We start from the raw sequence: 19,717 nt of genomic DNA on the forward strand, positions 1-19,717 counted from the left end.
TTCCTCTGTGGTGTCCTTCCAAGAACACTATTCTTGTTCAGTGTTTTTCTTATACTGGACACAAGAACAGAGACTCAAGCAAGTTCAAGAGATTTCTGCAGGGTTTTAGCTGTTACCCTTGTTTTTTTTTCCATCTCCTTCAGCATTGCACATTGTGTGCTTTTTTTTTTTAAAAAAAAATTATTTTTCTTCCCTCCCTCCCCTCCTCCCCCACCACACATTGTGTTCCTGATGTGATCATCGCAGAATGTCCATTCTTAGGGAGAACAGCAACACTGCTGAGTTTCCTCCATTTATAGGTAATTTCTCCTACTATGGACTGATTAACAAACAAGTCTTCAAAAAAAAGCTTTTTTTAAAAAATATTTTCCAGCTTCATGCATCTCTGCAATTCTTCTTCTAGGGTGCTCTGACAGATGTTTTGCTTGAGGCATGGAACACATAAACAGATCTTTCTTGAGAAGAGCAGGCTCTGTCAGTAACCTTGACTGTGTGTCTTTTTTATAGGGCAGGGCACCTCAACAACCCACACCTCCAATCTCATTTCATTGATTGGAACACCAGACTCCAAATAACTTTTGTAGAAGGCATTACCTCAGAGGTATACAAACTTTTGCCAACAGATACATGTGATATTGAGGAAAAAGCCACTAAATAAACCAACAAGTACAATGTTTTTGTGCTATTAATTCAAATGGGTTCCTTGTCTAGTTTTAGGACGCGTGAAAATCTGATCACAATTTTAGGTCTTATTTATGCAAAAGTAGAGAAAATTCTACAGGGTTTACAATCTTTCTAGTACCACTGTACATAGAAGTAACAAAAGTATTGTTCTACGAGATGCTGAGACAAGGAAATTATGGACTAAGAAAATAGCATGGAATATGAAACATGTTTTGCAAACTTTTAGGAAAAGCAAAATTGAAAAATAGTCGGAAGAGACAAAATAAAAGGATGAACATGAAAAAAATAACCAATTTAAGGGGAAAGGTGCTAGGTAGACCAACAGGATTAAAGTTGGAGAAGTCTCCTAGACCCGATAAACTGCATCACAAGAACTTGAAAGTGGTGTCAGATTTTACAAATTCTTTGGTTGCAATATTCCAAAATTTCTTGGATTCTGTAGACGTAATCTACAGATGAACAGGTCTGATGGTTTTTGGGGAAAGGCTGCAAACCATTAAATAGCAATGTGACATATTCAGAATAATAATTAATCAAAGAATCAACATGATTCAAGAGAAGAGAAATGCTTGGCAAATCTATTGGAATTCCTGAGAATGTAAAAACCAAGATGGATAAAGATCAAAGAGTATGGTCTGTATTTGGAGTTTCAAATGCATTTCATGAAGTGTCATGAAAGGTCGATGTCTAAAAAAAACATGGCTTTACGGGCATGTATTAGCAATGATAGACAAATGGATAATAAAATAACCATTCTGACGTTGGCAAACTAATTGGTGAGGTCAAAAAACTACACATTTTTAAGTCTGGAGTTATATACTAAATGCTCGGTTAACTCAGTAGTCAGACAGCATCTATGGAGAGAAACAGACAGCTGCTTTACCTACAGAGTTCCTCCATATAGTAAGTAGTGGGTTGTGCTAGGGACCAGTGTGGGGTCTCAACCTTTTATAAGCTTGTACTAAATTACTTAGAAGTAAATGCACAGTAGCAAAATCTGCTAAGATACAAAGATATGTAGGACTAGCACATTGTGAAGAGGACACAATATGCATACATTCAATGTATGCTCCTAAAGATATTCCGGTTTAATGTTATACGATCCATCCACTTATTACTACAGGAGTTAATTTGCTTTATTTTCCTCCTGAATACTAGGTTCATTACAGAAATGTTAAACATGGGAATTAGACAGCCATATTCAATGTTTCACAGCTGTCTCAAGTAACATTTTCCAAATAACAAGGAGTAGTGTTTTTTTCACCCCTGCAGGAAAGTAATGCTAACTAAAGTAAGAGGAATTAAGTCCTAAAATTACCATTGTAATCCTCACATTTAATTGATAGATATCTAGAGTTCTAAGAGTACCCAGCTATACAGTTGAGATAAGGACAAACAACTAAGTAATCATACATTTTCATTTAAAAATCAAATGACAACTTTATAGCACCTGATACAGTTCACTGCATGTTATGGTTTCTATAAAAACAAAACACCAGCAGCATAACAATCCCAATCTATTGTGGTCAGATCTAGCTGCAGAGTCAGTACATTTTGCAGTTAACGTCATCCTGACTCTACAGAAATCCCTAAAAGGGCTTTGAGTTACCATAACGTCAAGTTTAATAAAACTGACAATATGACAACTCAAAGCCCTGGGCAAGGGAGTCTGATGGTGAAATACCCGAAACACCTGATGACCCCAGGTTACATCACTGATGATGTGCCCCAGTGCATCTTGGGATGTACCTCAGCATCAATGGAGCCCATTTTCAATTACTAACTTTACTTTCACAGTATCCATCTTACATTCACCACTGGTTTTATTATACAGGCAGTCCACGGGTTACGAACGAATTCCGTTCCTGAGTCCATCTTTAAGTCGGATTTGTACAGTCGGAACAGGCACATCCGGTATTATTTAGCATCAGTTAGTCAAACGTTTGTCTTAGTATATATTTTACCTTTCTATGCATATAAAACACTTAAGAAACATATGTATTTCAATAATTAAACCACTGCATTGCTTAGTAATAATTGTAGCTTTCATCAGGGCAGGGCCTTTCACATGCTCCATTATTCTCACTTTATCCTTTAAAGTTGTTCTGATCATTGACTGACTGTGGCCTAAAGCTTTTCCAATGACCGGTGGTGTTTCACCTTTTTCCAATCGCTTTATTATTTCCATTTTATTTTCAATCGCGATCGTTATCCATCAATGGAACAGAAAACTGCGGATTTTATGTTCTAATGCTGAGCAACAGTGAACTGTCTGATTGGCCTATCAGAGTTCTCTTTAGGAACTAGTTGACTTATCAGCATTTCTGATCTGGCTATTGTTCACGATCGCACTTAATAAAAAAATACAGCAGCAGCCGTGGGTGGCGGGTCTTGTGCTGCTCCGGGTCCTAAAGTCCACCCACACTGAGAAAGGTTAAATGGGACAAGTGGGGGCAGTGCTGACTGGAAAAGTGGGGGTCAGGGTGAATCTTGCTGAGAAATATTTAAGCCAAATACAAAGTTACACACCCAACACAGCATTAATGGCAACGACTTAAAATGGCCGGGCAGCGTTCTCCTCCCTCCGTTCGTAAGTACGAGTTGCCTGTAAGTCAGATGTTCGTAACTCGGGGACTGCCTGTATAACACTTAATTGCAAGAAATAGGGCGGGCAGTGCAAATGTACAATATGCATAGCCTTTTATTGGTTATTTAGCATATAGAAATCAGATTTCCTTCCACCCTTAAAAAGGTAAATAGATTTCATTTTAAACTTCTGCATCCTCTCCAAAGACTCCACATCCTTCCTATCTCGGGTGATCAAAACTGAATGCAACACTCCAGATGTGACCTACTTGGAGTTGCAATATAACCACCTGACCAATGAACACAGTTCCTTGACCAATAAAGGCAAGGATGCCATATGCTTTATTTAAGACAGTACCAATCTGTGAAGTTGATAGGTGGATGCAAATGTGGGGGGGAAGGGTGATGGTCATATGTGAAAAGTGTAACATGCTCTCAAATGTTTACCTGTTGCCTTTCACTTCAGGTAAGGTTTAGTGTCTTCTTGCATCAACTGTTAGTAATTTTACTTGTTTAAAATAGCGTGATGGTTTGACTTTACTTGTAACACCATGCTCCATCACACAGCAGCATATGCCAGCTGTCAATACCACTTTCCATATTTTGCTGATATCAGCTCTTTATAGCTACTTGCTTCATAAGTTCACTTTTAAATTGTGATCTCAGTTTGAATTTTAATTCTTTAACTGGGGGGGGGGGTGAAATCAGCACAAGTAATTTCAGCATAGGTAATATTGGAAAGAATACAAACACCAAACACAGGTTTGTTTTGAGCTCTGCGTATACAGAGAGAAACATATCTGATAGACCCATTTGACAAAGCTGGTTCTACATACTGCTATGCTTACGTTACCCAGTCCAACCAAACCAATTAAACTGACTGGAGTTCGCGTATAGTAAAAAGCTACAATGTTTCAAATGGAGGACCATGGAGCTTTCCCCTTGCTTGTGATCCATGAAAATGTTGATCCTATCTAAACCCCCATCTTTAAATTCACAGAAGTTAACAACATACATTTTTAGTATGCATCTTTGGTTGCCACAAAACAGTATTATTTACATGGTGAAACAGACAGCATTTCAGTCTCTATTCATGCCCACAAAAATGTGCAGACCAAACTGCATTCTTAGACCATTTGAATTAAATTCATGATGCACCGAGTTTTTCCACATTCATTCACAATATGTGATCATTACTGGAAAAGTTTAACCCCAATTACCACTAAACTGAGAAAGTGATCAGAGTCTTTTATATCACTTGCTCTGGGGCCAGACCAAACACAGATAGCAGGTTTCCTTCTGTAAAAAGGCTTAGGTGAACCTGAAAGGGTTTCACAACAATCTGCAGTTTCAGTTACTATACTGAAACTAGCTTCAAAGTAGACTTAATTATTTGAATTTATATTCTCCAACTGGCATTGTGAGAACTGAACTTTACTATACATATCAGGATCAACAATCCAGAATTCTGATTCTTAACCCAGTGAAATTAGCCATAACACTCCCACTTTCAGATGAATTAAAAATATATTTTTCATAAGGTAAAAGTTGTCCTTCATAAAGTTTTGTTTCAGACTTGGAAATTTAAGTTATGCAAAAATCAAAGGCTATGACCCAATGTTTTCTAATAAACTCACTTCATTATCCACCCTAAAGTTGCCAAATGAAAGACTGAAATACAATCGCAAACTCTCCACATCACAATGATATCTAAAAGAAACAGAAATAGGCAAGAACATGGCAACATGAAAACATAATCCTAAAAATTTGCATGGCATTATTTCCACTTCAGTGTTCCATAGACCACATAAACTTATGTCAGAAAACATGAAGTCTGACAGCAGCAGGCTCAACACAAGCTGATCATCTGGAAATAAGCCAATGGACATTATGGGACCTCACAGCACATCATGGTTGTTTTCCATCTGGGTAGATGGGGCTGAAAAATATGGGGTTGGGAGCCATCTAGGGAAAGGAAAACTCTGATCTCAAACCTCCAATGCCTTGTGGCTATAACCACTCATGGGAAAGGCTTCTGGAGTAAATCCCAAGGGGGGGAAAAAACAGATCTGGAGTCCATTGAGCTCAATGCTGACTGGCAACTCCTGCGATGCTGCTGGTGCCAAACTGCATCAGCCATTTGTCACATGGTGCGAGCAGAATCATCTGCAGCTTAATGTGAAAAAGACTAAGGAGCTGGTGGTGGACCTGAGGAGGGCTAAGGCACCGGTGACCCCTGTTTCCATCCAAGGGGTCAGTGTGGACATGGTGGAGGATTACAAATACCTGGGGATACGAACTGACGATAAACTGGGCTGGTCAAAGAACACTGAGGCTGTCTACAAGAAGGATCAGAGCCATCTCTATTTCCTGAGGAGACTGAGGTCCTTTAACATCTGCTGGACGATGCTGAGGATGTTCTACAAGTCTGTGGTGGCCAGTGCTATCATGTTTGCTGTTGTGTGCTGGGGCAGCAGGTTGAGGGTAGCAGACACCAACAGAATCAACAAACTCATTCGTAAGGCCAGTGATGTTGTGGGAGTGGAACTGGACTCTCTGATAGTGGTGTCTGAAAAGAGGATGCTGTCCAAGTTGCATGCCATCTTGGACATTGACTCCCATCCACTCCATACTGTACTGATTAGGTACAGGAGTACATTCAGTCAGAGACTCATTCCACCGAGATGTAACACTGAGTGGCATAGGAAGTCATTCCTACCTGTGGCCATCAAACTTTACAACTCCTCCCTCGGAGTGTCAGACACCCTGAGCCAATAGGCTGGTCTTGGACATTTCCACTTGGCATGATTAACTTATTATTATTTAATTATTTATGGTTTTATATTGCTATATTTCACTATTCTTGGTGCGGCTGTAATGAAACCCAATTTCCCTCAGGATCAATAAAGTATGTCTGTCTGTCTCTGCAGTTCCTTTAGATCAGGGGTTCCCAACCTTGCCTAATGGTATTGGTCCAGGGCATAAAAAAAAATGTTTGCAACCCCTGCTTTAGATTCAACAACTGTGTTGAGAGGGAGAGCTTACAGCATGGGCAATGGCTTGCTCTTCATATCGTACTGTCCTGGCTTGCATATTGACTTAAGACAGCTAAGACACTACATCCAGGATCAACCATGATCAATTGAGGGCCTCATTTCATTTATAGTATACTTCACTTTATCAAGTGGTTTCATATTTTAGCACTACAGAATAACTTCAGAGCAACCTGGGCTACGCACAGCTGCCTCAGTTGTAACAGTGACTTCATACAGCTAGCTGTGGATGTCAGCAGGAGATTCCCAGAGATGAAAAATCAGAACTATTGAAAATGCTACATACACTGAAACTTGGGTTGCAACTGGCAATAGTGTTGTACTGTCCAAGTAACATGATTAGAGAAACACTGCAATTAAATAGTTTACACCAAGTTACGTATTTTAAATAGGTACTGCATAAATCATTACTCTCAATAAAAACAATCTGGCACTGGGTTGAGAGGGATAATAAATCACCCGGGATTTATTTAATTAATTAAAGATATGGCATGGAACAGGCCCTTCCAGCAACTTAACCTAGCCTAATCACAATACTCAACGGGAATTGGAAATTGGAAAAGTAGAACACTGGAAATTCAGATTTCTAGATTGACCTTCCAAGGTGTTCAAGGCCAAGATTCATCACCACCTTACTGATCAGAGTAACTAAAAATAGACAAAAGGGATTTGCACAGATTCACAAATCAACAATAAACTGATAACTTAGTTGATTTAAGAAATGTAATGGGCTTAAGTACTTCAGAAAAAAAGTTCCTGAAAGCGAGACTTTCCATTGATGATTCTACGAGTAGAACACAAAAACATGGTCACTTACAATTAAAGGAATGGACAATGCTGAGGTATGAATTGGAAAAGGATACAAGTAACAGTTATTTTCCCAGTGTTTCATTGAAAAAGCTAATGGACATGAGACAAGATCCAAGCCTCAGGCAATATAATTCATAGGAATATTGCCAAATGCTTTTGTACTTTACTATGAAACAAACTTGAACCAATATGAGAAACTATGGGTTTATTCCCTGCCCATTAAATCTAAATATACACCTTATGCTGACCCATCAATATAGAATTATAAGTATAGCATAAAGCCAAAGCCTATATGATGGAAGCAAATTCCTGTCAGATTATTGAAAGAGTTGATTTGGTGTAATTGATAACACTTTCCCCTCAGATCAACAACAAGGAAAGAAGAACCCAGTTATCTCACTGATGGCTGTGCGGCACACAAATTGCTGAATGTGCACCCTCTCCCCCCCAAAAAGAAACACTTATTTGGCTTCCATGAGGTGCCTCGTGGCCAAGAATACTTCCATAATTGCAGGTTCACAGTTCTTGCATTGCAATCCCAACATACTGCAGAATGGACTAGTGCAGCTAGAAAATAAACAAAAATGTTATACTTCAGGATATCCCAATGAAAATTAATTGGCCCTTTTGAGATGCCTCAAGGCCATAAAAGCTATTTCTTTCAAAACCGAGGAAGCACATTTTTCTTGAAATAGTCATTGCTACAGATTGCAGCCAATCTGTACACAGCAAAGTTTTGGTTAGTTATGCAAAGAATAACTAATTTATTTTCCTTTATTTTGTTTAATGCGCAAATTTTGACCCAGACATAAAAAAAATGCCCTGATCATGTTTGATTAATACCATAGGACTTTCTTTGTGAAGGAGATCCCACCTGAAGTCTGGACGTCTCATTAAAAACATTGCACAATAGACATCAGGCACACTTCCTTTGAAATTCCAACACAGTCCACTTATCAGGACATAGCATTAAAACAAGGTCAACAATGCTAGTTGGCAAAGAAGAAAAATAAAAATCATTCATATTTTAAATCATTAATTTTGGGCTTAGCTCTGCGCGTATCGATTTAAAGAGTTGGTGTGTTTTCAGTCATTTCACAAACCTGTTACATAAACTGTTAACTAACAGCACAAAACAGCTATTATGAATTGAGTATGCAAATTTGCAATTCCCAAAATCACAACAAATAACTAAGAAAGCTCATTGGTGCAAGAACTAATCTTACCTAAAACTGTAAAATAGATGGTCAAATTTTGCCTTTTAAATTGTTAGCACATTCTACACAATTTAAGATTACTAATTTACCAACTAAACCATATATAATGATTCCACAGCTAACACGTGCCAAATTTATATGCAGAAAACAATCCAGGCATATAAACGATCTTATAGTTGCAATGTCCTGCATCCAAGATGTGCGCAGCTAACCAAAGTACTGACTATTCTACTAAATATACTTCTTCTGGACCAAGATCACTGCAATCCACAGCCTGTAATTTCCCTTTGGGAGTTGTGTATTTGAACGTTCTGAATGATACAACATTTCTGCAGTAGCATGAAGGATTAGGTAGACTCTCAAGAATGCAGGTATGGCCGCATCGGCCATTGCTGGAGCAGACTTCAGGCTAGATTGAAACTTCAGGCTTGATGGAAACTTCGGGGCTCAGGTCCGAAAGTGAAAAACAAACCGATCTTCAACTGATTTAAGCGCCAAACCAGATTTAAAAGATTATGGCATCCAGGATGAGGGTGGCGAACGACCCAGTATTAAACTCACTGGATCTGAGCCTGTATGTCCCCCTGCATTTGACCCATCTCCCTCCTGTCACTGGGTGCAGGTGTCCTGACCCGCTGCACTCAGCTCAGTACTGAAACGACTCCATAGCTGTGGTATCACATTTGAGAAATTTGTAGTTCATGTTCTGTGCATTATTTTTTACATTTTCATTGTTTGCATGATATGTTCACACTGGATGTGACAGTCTTTGTTCTGTGGTATTTTTCGTGGATTCTACAGTGTTTCTTTGTTTTATGGCTGCCATCTGCAATAAGATGAATGTCAAGGTTGTATATGGTATACATATTTTGAACTTTGCAAAGATATTGCCAGATTCAAACTTGGTCTGGACTTTCTAATGCAATCTCATCTTTCCTGTCACGTGCTGACCAAAATTCTGCACAGTATTCTGTGGCCTATGTATTTGCAGCATTTAATTCCTGTTACATTGTAAGGTTCAAAAATTAGTGGTCATCCATGTTCCTCTATACTTCACAATGCACTCCCATTTATTGAATATTCCCCCTTCACTTCCAAATTTATCACCTCACACTAATTTAATTTCATTTGCCACTTTATTGCCTGACTGGTCAGATCTTCTATATCCTCCTGGAATCAAAAGCTTCTCTCTTTTTTTTGAACAATTTTACCCCACTACTAACTTTTCTATCATGCTGTCCACATTCAAGGCAAAATCATCAATTGTTAATTGGGACAAATTGAGACCAGTACGTTTTAGCCCAATTATACAAACTAACCAAAGTAGTCAAAGATTCACTGAAATAGTTAAAAAGGCCTAAAAAGGACAAACTGCAGTTTAACAGAGTAACAAACTACCGGTATGCATTTAAATGAAATACAGAACAAATTAGAACACTACCAATACTGGTGGCCCATCACATCCGAAGATGACAGAAACCTGTGAAGTAGAGTTTTTAAAAGAGGAAAAGCTATTGCAGTGGGGCAGTTCTACTCTCTCAACCTCAGAAGCCTTGGTCTAGTGATACGAACAAGTATCACAAACTGGGTTCTTCCTTGGTTGCAGTGGATAACCATGACACCTTAAGACAATAAGATATAGGAGCGGAATTAGGCCATTTGGCCCATTGAATCTGCTCCACTATTTCATCATGACTGATCCACTCTCCACCTCCGCCCCAATATGCTTTCTCCCCATATCCCTTCATGCCATGACCAATCAAGAATCTATCAACCTCTGCCTTAAATGTTCATAAAGACTTGGCCTTCACATCTGCCTTTGGCAACAAATTCGCTACACCCTGGCTAAAGAAATTCCTCATCTCTGTTCTAAAAGGACAGCCCTCTATTCTGAGGCTGTGTCCTCTGGTCCTAGACTCTCCCACCATAGGAAACATCCTCTCCACAACCACTCTAGCAAAACCTTTCAACATTCAATAGGTTTCAACTAGGTCACCCCTCATTCTTCTGAATTCTAGTGAATACAGGCCCAGAGCCATTAAACGTTCTTCATATGACAAGCCATTCAATCCTGTTATAATTATCATGAACCTCCTTTGAACTCTCTCCAGTGTCAGCAGTTCCTTTCAAAGGGGCCCAAAACAACTCACAATTCTCAAAGTGAGGCCTCATCATCATTTTATGAAGCCTCAACATTACATCCTTGCTTATATATTATAGTCCTTTTGAAATGAATGCTAACATTGCATTTGCTTTCCTCACCAGACTCAAACTGCAAAGTAACCTTTAGGGAATCCTGCACAAGGACTCCCAAGTCCCTTTGCGCATCAGACTTTTGAATTTTCTCAACATTTAGAAAATAGTCAAACCTTTTATTTCTTCTACCGAAGTACATGACCATACAGCTCCTGACACTGCCACTTTTTTGCCCATTCTGCTAATACAAGTCCTTCTGTAGCCTTTCTACTTCCTCAAAATAACCTGCCACTCCTTCTATTCCTCATCATGCCTTTTGCTCTCCACAGCGTTTTGTAGCACCGCCTTTGTAGCCATTGAAACTCACCACAGATCTCATCTGCCCAGTCTGCCAGAGATGACTTTGACTGCCAATAGATGGATGTCCCCATCTCACTGGGGTATGAGGCTGCTGGTTACTCTTAGCTGGTTTAGCATGCCTGCCGAAGTGCTGTAACGGGGGTGTGGCCAGTGTTGCATGTAAACAGCTACCTGGAGCCACAGGTGAGAGCTGAGTGCTTAGTGGGACCAAAGGTGAGTGAACCTCTCTGGAATGGACACGACAAGCTCCTTCAGAGTTGCTACCTCTCCCTGTTCATCCGATACCAATACTACTACAGTGCTATAAAACTTTGTACTAGTTCCTAATCATTATCGATGGACAAATTTATCCAGTGTATGCTGCCATGTACTTTTGATTGACTGCAAATGAACAAAATTAGCGAAGACACCTAGTGCAGATAATGTTCTGCCTTCGCACAATGCTTTCAACTGCATCTTCCAAATCTTCATTTTCATTGTAACATTCAAAATGACTGTTGACACTTTCAAATTCTTTGTAGTTCCTAACTTGAAGTATTGAAATCATTTTATTTTCACTCATTGTAATTTTTCGCATCTCCAAGCCTGAATGCCTGAAATCAGTGAGCAAAACAATTCTGAAATGTCCTACTGCTTTTTTCTCACCAACTATCAGTGACAAAAATCACTGACTTTTGAACACAAAAGCAGATATCTGACACTATGTAAAAACTATTCGTTCTAAGCGTGTCTAACAGTCTTGCAAGTGCACTAGTTAGAAACTATTCGGCAACAGTTTCCTCTCCCAATTAAGCGGCATAGTGTCCCAAATAAATGAAGGGAATTATTAGATTTTGGTCTTTCAGAGTTATCTCAAATAACTGGCTGCCCTGATTAACCAATGGCCCAATTAACCTGAATCCACTGCGCATACAAATGAAAGAAACAAAGCCTTGAAGAAAGCCAATACAAAGAGTTGCCACTAAACCAATTTTGCATCCAATTTGAAATTCTCTCTTGAATTACTACTACCTTTCTAACCGGTCTGTATGCAAATCACTCTAATTGCAGAAACCAATCTAGGTTGATTCAGTTAGTTTAACATAACTTCTCCTTAAACAAAGAAAACTCCAGTCTTAAACACAAGATTCTGCAGATGCTGGAAATCCAGAGCAAAACACACAAAATGCTTAAGGAACTCTGTAGGTCAGTCAGCATCTACGGGAAGGAATAAAAAGTCAATATTTCTGGCTGACCCTCATCAGGTCCTGGTCTGAAACGATGACTGTTTATTCATTTCCATAGATGCTGACTGACTCGCTGAATTCCGCCAGCATTTTATGTGAGCTTTCCAGTCTTCTGGGGTTTCTTCAGAGCCTAATGATTTTTTTTGTAGCTTACACACATGATTTATTAATAAAATGGATAAAAGATACCAATCCTGTCAGCAGTGTCCATATCAATCAATAAACATGTTCCAATGACATCCTCTGAAACTGCATTTTAACTATTGTTACTCATTTACTAACTGTGCTAGAAATACAGAATAGGCTAATCAGAAAGGGTCCATCATATCCAGGCCCGAGGTGATATACATGTAATTACAGGTCATTGATATGGCATGGTTTGGTCCAGGAGAAGCAGACACAAGTCTGTCCATTTGGCAGCTGGGGTTGGATCAACCTTCATCTGACATCGCATCTTTAGCCTGAGTTGGCATCGCCTGATGGAGTCCTTGAAGCACACAAGCCTCCACACAACAGGTAAGGGAAAATTAAGTTAATTTTCCTTCTTCATAGTACATGTCATCAGTGGTGTCCTTGCTATTCCAATGAGATGAACTAATTGAAAAGGGGATTATGCTTTCTCCAATGTTTTATCTTGGATGGTGCTCAACTACAGTACTGAGAGAACACCACAGTGTCAGAAGACCCATGATTAGGAATTAGCCCTTACATCAAGGCCATCTGCAAAAGCTCCCAAATAAATATATCAGAGGACAGAGTTATTTCTAGCACATTGATTTATTCATAATGACATTAGAATAACTAAGCCAAATTACATGCACACTTTCACATTATGAGAATGTAGTTGTTTTCCCCTTAAAGAAAAACTGAATACATTAGCCATCAGGACACTTTGGATCTGTATGTGCATATCTTTGTCCTATAAGACCAATATACTTTACAGCATAACATACTGCATCTGCAGAATAACTGCAGAGCTAATGTTCAAGTCGTGGGCAGGAAGTCATAGTGAGAACGAAGTTCCGCTATTTTTAGTTTCTGATTCGTTGTGAGAGATTCTTTTTTCTTAAAATGTAGTAAGGAGAACCTAATCTATCAAGTTAAATTAATATCTTAAACGGAATTGCTAATATGCTTCAACACCTTAGGCCGTTGAAATCCTTTTCCATATTTGTCCATTTGCGAAATAAAAATAGGTCACGTCATCGCTCGCACAAAGCCTTGCATGGCAGTTTCTTTTTTGTTTAAAGTTATTGTATCACAAAAATCCATCTGCAAAATAGGGTGTTCCACGGTTAATCTTTTACATTTGTAAAAAACTTTCAAAGTGGAACTATTTTCGTTTGAATTTAAAGCTGAGATGATTAAAGAATCAAAGAGCAGTCATTTTTATAAAACAAAAGCAAATAAAATGCACACTCAAGACCACTAGAAGGGAAAGCTAGACAGCTTTCGTCGGGTGTTTAACTACTACTGCGAATACTTAAAAGTTAGACAAAGACATCCTCACATAATAGAAACAAGTGATCGTATTAAAACTCTTTCACATGGATCTTCAAAGTTTCAACTAAGCAAGAAAAAGATGGTGTTGTGGATGGAAAAACAAAAGAGTAAAAGCTCGAACCGGCCTGACGATACAATGCTCAAATTCTTGCAAGAATATCCACAAAAAAATCGAGTTCAGTGTAGAGAAAACTGCCCCTACAAGACTTGGAACTATAACCTTCATCACACTTGTGTATATAAATGCGAAAAAAATGTATATTTCAGTGGCTGTACGTCCCCCACCCATAAATAGGACATATCACATTTCCGTCCTTTCTGTGCTAAGAGGGACAGATATATTGATAATGATCATATGAATGATTCTTCTTCTCTCCAGATCCAGGACAGCTTGTACCCGGTGAAAAGCGGCGACGGACCCCGAACGTTTGGCGGTGCCTTGTGCAAGGAGGGAACGAGCGGCCCACTTACCTTAATGTGCAGGTCAACCAGAGTTAGCAGATTTCCAGCCACTCAAATGACTTCTGGCCCCGGCCACACTCCTCAGAGGATTGATATGCACCCAATGGATGTCCTCACCCGCTCACTTACGATCTCTACTTCCTTTTTTTGAAAAGACAAAGCTACCCCCACCCTGTCACCGACGCACAATCTCTCTAGGGCCGCGGCTGCGCCCGCGACTGCTCCTTACTTTAGCGGTCGCCCCTGCGTCTCCCGACTGCTCCCCGAGCACTGCCGACGGCTTCCGAGTTCAGCCGAGCGCCGGCAGTGCCCGCCGGAAACGAATTCCTGAGCAGACGCGTCACCGTGTGGGCGTAGCGCTGAGACGAGGGTGATGTCATCGCCGGGAGAGCGGTTGACGCATGGAAGGGAGTTTGCGGAGCAGAGGGGTGGGGGAGGAAGATCGTGTGAAGAAGATTTGAATGCTAACGAAAATCAGTTTATTAGATGGCTTCTGTGGTGGGCTTAAAAAACAGTTCGCGTTTTCAGGTGAATGACAAATGGCAGACAGTTGGATAGGAACAGTTTCGAGGGATACACAATGTGGGGGCCTACGATGTTGCGCTTGACCTATCAAAACCTACATACGTAGCCCATAACCGTCATTTTCTTACATCCACGTGCTTATCCAAGAGTATCTTAAAAGTCCATATTGTATCATCCTCTGCCACCATCCAGGTAGATTCTATGTGAGGAGGACGTGTCTCCTGAAGGGTGAATGTGTTACTGGAGGGGAACTTGTCGAGCCTCTGTTGTTACCCCCCCCCCCCCCTCCGTTTTGGGTTAAGTGAGGGCAATTGGAACTAGCTTAGTTGGGAATTTTGGTGAGAATAGGTCAGAAGGTCTGAGGGGTCCGTTCCTGGACAGTATTAGTAATAGATATTAGGCTCTGAGAATGGTTACTGCACAGGTGACCACCCAGTTCACTGAGTTCTTACTGACTTCATGTAAGAGGATTTTAGATTGGCCTTCTCTGCCCATAGTCCAAGCAAGTCATTTTTTTTTTCAGATGCAGCCCTTTTGAATGTTATAGTTCAGTTACCTGTGGAACAGTTGTTCAGCTGTTGCTGCTACTGTTTCACGGGACCTTGGACCAAGGTTCAATCCTCACCTTGTATGCTGCCAGATTGGAGTTTGGTTGTGGTTGTGTGAGTTTCCTTAGTGTGCTCTCTTTTCTGCCCAAGCTACATAGACATGATAATAGGTTAATTTGCTACTGTAAATTTCATCTAGTGTAGATAAGTGACAAAAACAATTAAGATGATGGGCATAGAACATTGTACAGCACAGGGTGGGCCTTGGGTCCATGGTGTCTGTTTTGACTATGATGTCCACCTTCCTACATAGGTGTGTATCCCTCCACTCCATACCTATTCATGTTGTCTGTCTATCTCTTTTATAAGTTACTATTGTATCCACTACCACCGCTCCCCAGTAGAACATTCCAGGTATCTACCTCAAAAAACAAAACTTGCCTGAAAAATATCCTTTAAATTCACCGTTTTACTTTTTAAGTTATTCTTCTAATTATTTGACATTTTCTGAATGAAAAGAATATGATTATTTAGCTATCAAAATAATTCAAATATGCCCAACTTCTCTTGATCTAAATACTCTCTAATTTCACATCCTTCCTCTATTTTGCTGACCAGAGCACAACATAATACTCCAGATGAGGCTTACCTAAAGTTTTTTGCAACCGCAATATGATTTCCTTACCTATACTCAACAATCTGTATGCTGTATGCCCTCTTTACTACATAATCTACGTGTTGCCACTTATAGGGAGCTGTACACTTGCACCCCACAACCCCTTTGTACATCAATGCTCTTAAGGGTCCTGTCATTTACTGTATTCTTTCTCCTAATGTTTGATCTCCCAAAGTGCAGCACCTCACACTCGGCTGGATTAAACACCATTTGCCATTTCTCTGCCCACATTTCCCACTGGACAAAAACCTTCTTCAATATCCACAACTTCAGCAATTTATGTGTCTTCTGCAAGCGTGTTAATCAGCAATATTTTCATCCCAGCACTGACCCTTGTAGAACACCAGTGGTCACAGACTTCCAGTCAGAGAGTAGCTCTCCACCAATACCATCCGTCTTCTGCAGCTAAGCCAATTTTGTATCCAATTTACTAAGTCTCCATGGATCCTACATGCCTTAATGAAAAACAATAAATTGTGGAAATACAGAGCAATTAAAAGGGAGAATGGGACTAATGGGATTACTGTGCTACAAGCTGACACAGACCCAAAAGGCTAAATGCTTTCCTGTATTTTAATAAATAAATCTATCCATGTAATTAAAGATCCTCTTCCTTAGAATTACTTCAGTAGATCCCTTCTGTATTGTATAATTATTTAGATCCAGTGGGGCTGCAACCAGATGCAATTCTCCATTTGTGGCTACATCATTTTATCAGGATTTGCTTTCCCTTGTGTGTTAAAAACCTTGCAAATGAGATGAGGACAAGTATCCAAAAGGAACAAATTTGCAAGACCAAGGGAAGTGAAGGTGAGATTTGATTACTGTTGTGCACAGCCATTATGAATTCATCAGGCCAAAAAATTTTTGTCTTTGTGAAGTCTTGCTTAACAGTAATAACAGCTTCAAAACAGAGAGTATTTTCTTCCTGCCTAGTAACACCTACCACACCCCTATACAAAAATGTTATAATAGCAGTTATTTATAATTATTGGGTGAAAATACCATAACTTCCTTTGATATACATGTCGCTGTTCTTCAAGTACAAATTCATCATTTTTGAAATGTGTTGGGATTTGCCACCAAAGGCAGTTGAGATTCAGATCTCATCTTCTGGTTGGAAAAAAAAAGTTCTTTTTTGACTAACAGTTATTGTAATTGATTTTTGATCCTTCAGCTAAAGGAAATATATCCTTTGTATTTTTCTTTGATTTTGTAATCTCGGCATTGCGGACATTAATTAATTGCCCTTGAGAAGTTTCTGATGAGTTGATTAGATTAGCTTTATTTGTCATGTGTACATTGAAACAAAGGAACATACATTTACATCAACAACTGACATATTCCGAGGATGTACTGGGGGCAGCCCACAAGTGTTGCCAAGTTTCCGGTGTCAAGAAGTGAAAATGGTATATGAGGGGTGATTGATAAGTTCGTGACCTAAGGTAGAAGGCGTCAATTTTAGAAAACCTAGCACATTTATTTTTCAACATAGTCCCCTCCTACATTTACACACTTAGTCCAGCAGTCGTGGAGCATACGGATCTTGAACCTCCAGGAAGTGTCCACAGCATGGGTGATTGATAAGTTTGTGGCCTAAGGTAGAAGGAGATGAGTTATACAGCTCTGGTTACATGCACATGCAGTTCAACTCTTGGAGTGATTATGCAGAAAGTTTGAAGTTAATAACTCATCTCTTTCTACCTTAGGCCATGAACCTATCAATCACCCCTGATGAGTATGCTAATTTTACAAGGCAGTGATGATTTTTTAGCCAAAGTAAACTGAAAATAGTGGAAGGTATGTCAGAGTGGTAAGAGACAATAAAGAAAGAGATTTAAACATTTCAGATAAATGTATCATCACAAAGAAGTTGGGTGCAATTGCTAAATCTAGAACCCCCCCCCCCCCACCTCCGAAGGATGAGGAATCATGAAAAAAGGAAAGATTTTTTAACCAAAAGCTTAATACTACATAAAGCACAGAAAAGTACAGTAAGCTTAATAGTGAAATTAAAAGGGAGTTTGAAAGGTAAGAGAGGGTAAAAAACAAACAATACTAGCAAGTAAACTATAAACTGCAGAGTTTTATTGACATTGCTCAGCACAACATGGAAAGCAATCACCCTCCATTTGGGTTTGCCTACACTTCTCTTTTTCTTGATAAAGCAGTCAATATATATTCAAAGACCTCATCCACCCTGGACATTCTCTCTTCTCCCCACTCCCATCAGGTAGAAGATATAAAAGCCTGAAAGCGTGACCACCAGGCTCAAGGACAGCTTCTATACTGCTGTGATAAGATTATTGATCAGACCTCTTAAACAATAAAATCTGAAACAGATTTATTAATAGCTGCATATGTCATGAAATTTGTTGTTTCTGTGGCAGCAGTACACTGCAAGACTCCCAAGCTATGGTCTTGTTCCATATTGTATTCCTGCACTTTCCCTGCAACTGTAATACTTTATTCTGCATTCTGTTATTGTTTTCCCTTGTGCTACCTGAATGCACTGATGTATTGAAATGATAGCATGCAAAACCACGTTTTTTTTTAACTGTTCCAGTAAGAACTAGTAAGCTATTGCACGTCTTTGGTAGCGCCATCTTGGTATATGTGATAGCAATAAGTCAATTCAAATAAATGCAAAAATAACAGCTAGAAGAGCAAAATCATAACTAAGGAAAGAGTAGGGCTACGTCCGTAAAGATAGCCAAGTAGAGCTAGCTGGAGGATATGGTTAATATTCTTCTGATAAGACAGCTGTAAACTATTAGCTATGAGTACAATGCCAATGTTACAGTTAAGGAGTAAAGAGCTATGGAGCAACAGAGAAATCTTGGAGTCTGCATTCATAGATCCTTAAAGGTATTAGGATGGAATGAAAAGGTGGCTAATAAATCCTATGGAGTGGTTTCCTTAATTAGCAGGACAATGGGTTGAGAGGGATATTGAATCAACCATGATTGAATCGTGGAACAGACTCTATGGGCCAAATTGCTTAATTATGCTCCTATATTTTATGAAATAAAAAAAAGGGAAATGAGGTTGGACTGCACATTGGCACTGGTAGCTGAGGAGATGTCTCTCAGTGCCAGATATATGGGTTCGATTCTGAACTCAGGTGCTGTCTGTGTTGATTTTGGGCATTATCTCTGTGATTGTGAGGATTTTCTCTCCACATCCCAAATATGCATGTGTGTCAGTAGGTTAACTGGCCCCTGAGGATTGCTGCTAGTGTGTACACCAGTGGTAGAATCTGGGGAGAGTGATGAAAATGTGAGAAGAATAAGCACAAACGTAAATTTGTGGTTAATGGTTGGGTCAGATTTAGTGGACAAAAGGCTGTTTCCATTTTCTGTCTTGCTTTGACTATGTAGTACTAGACAGCCTACAGATTCAGCTTTGTTCGTAGTTCCGGTTTCCACGTTGCAAGATGTGGTTATACTGAGAAATTGCAGAGGAGATGTACCAAGAAAGGAAAATTTTAGTTATGACAAGAGATTGGAGAGACTTTCTTTGGAACAGAGAAGAATGAGATGATTTAAAGAAAAATTAGGTAATAAAATCATGAAGAACCTAAATAGAATAAAGAGAAAGGCATTTTCCTTTTAAAGGATGGATGACAAATCCAGGGCAAATTATTTAAAGTAACTGTTATAAGGGAAAGTAGGTGGGATGACAATGATGATGACAATAGGTAAAACACCTAAGACATTTTTTTAAAAACTTGGATTCTTACTTGAAGAGACATGACCTACAAGACTATCAACCTGAATTTGGAAGGCGCTAGAGGGTGGGATTAGTCTGAATTTCGAAGATGAACTCTTTGTAATTTGCATGTCAGATTTTGCATGGACAACTAAACTTG

The 19,717-nt window shown here is 39.4% G+C and overlaps 1 protein-coding gene across 3 annotated transcripts in view; it reads right to left on the bottom strand.

The window, feature by feature from the left end:
- LOC140732322 (integrin beta-1-A-like) overlaps positions 1–14,404 on the bottom strand; it is a 78,818-nt gene extending 64,414 nt beyond the window's left edge. For 2 of the 3 annotated variants that reach the window (XM_073054795.1, XM_073054793.1), the window contains exon 1: positions 14,107–14,320. The gene's annotated coding sequence lies outside the window, so the exon portion shown is untranslated. The other variant, XM_073054794.1, reaches the window with a different exon arrangement.
- Between the last annotated feature and the right edge of the window lie 5,313 nt (positions 14,405–19,717).

This window comes from Hemitrygon akajei, chromosome 8 (genome assembly GCF_048418815.1).
Source record: "Hemitrygon akajei chromosome 8, sHemAka1.3, whole genome shotgun sequence".
Classification (NCBI taxonomy): domain Eukaryota; kingdom Metazoa; phylum Chordata; class Chondrichthyes; order Myliobatiformes; family Dasyatidae; genus Hemitrygon; species Hemitrygon akajei.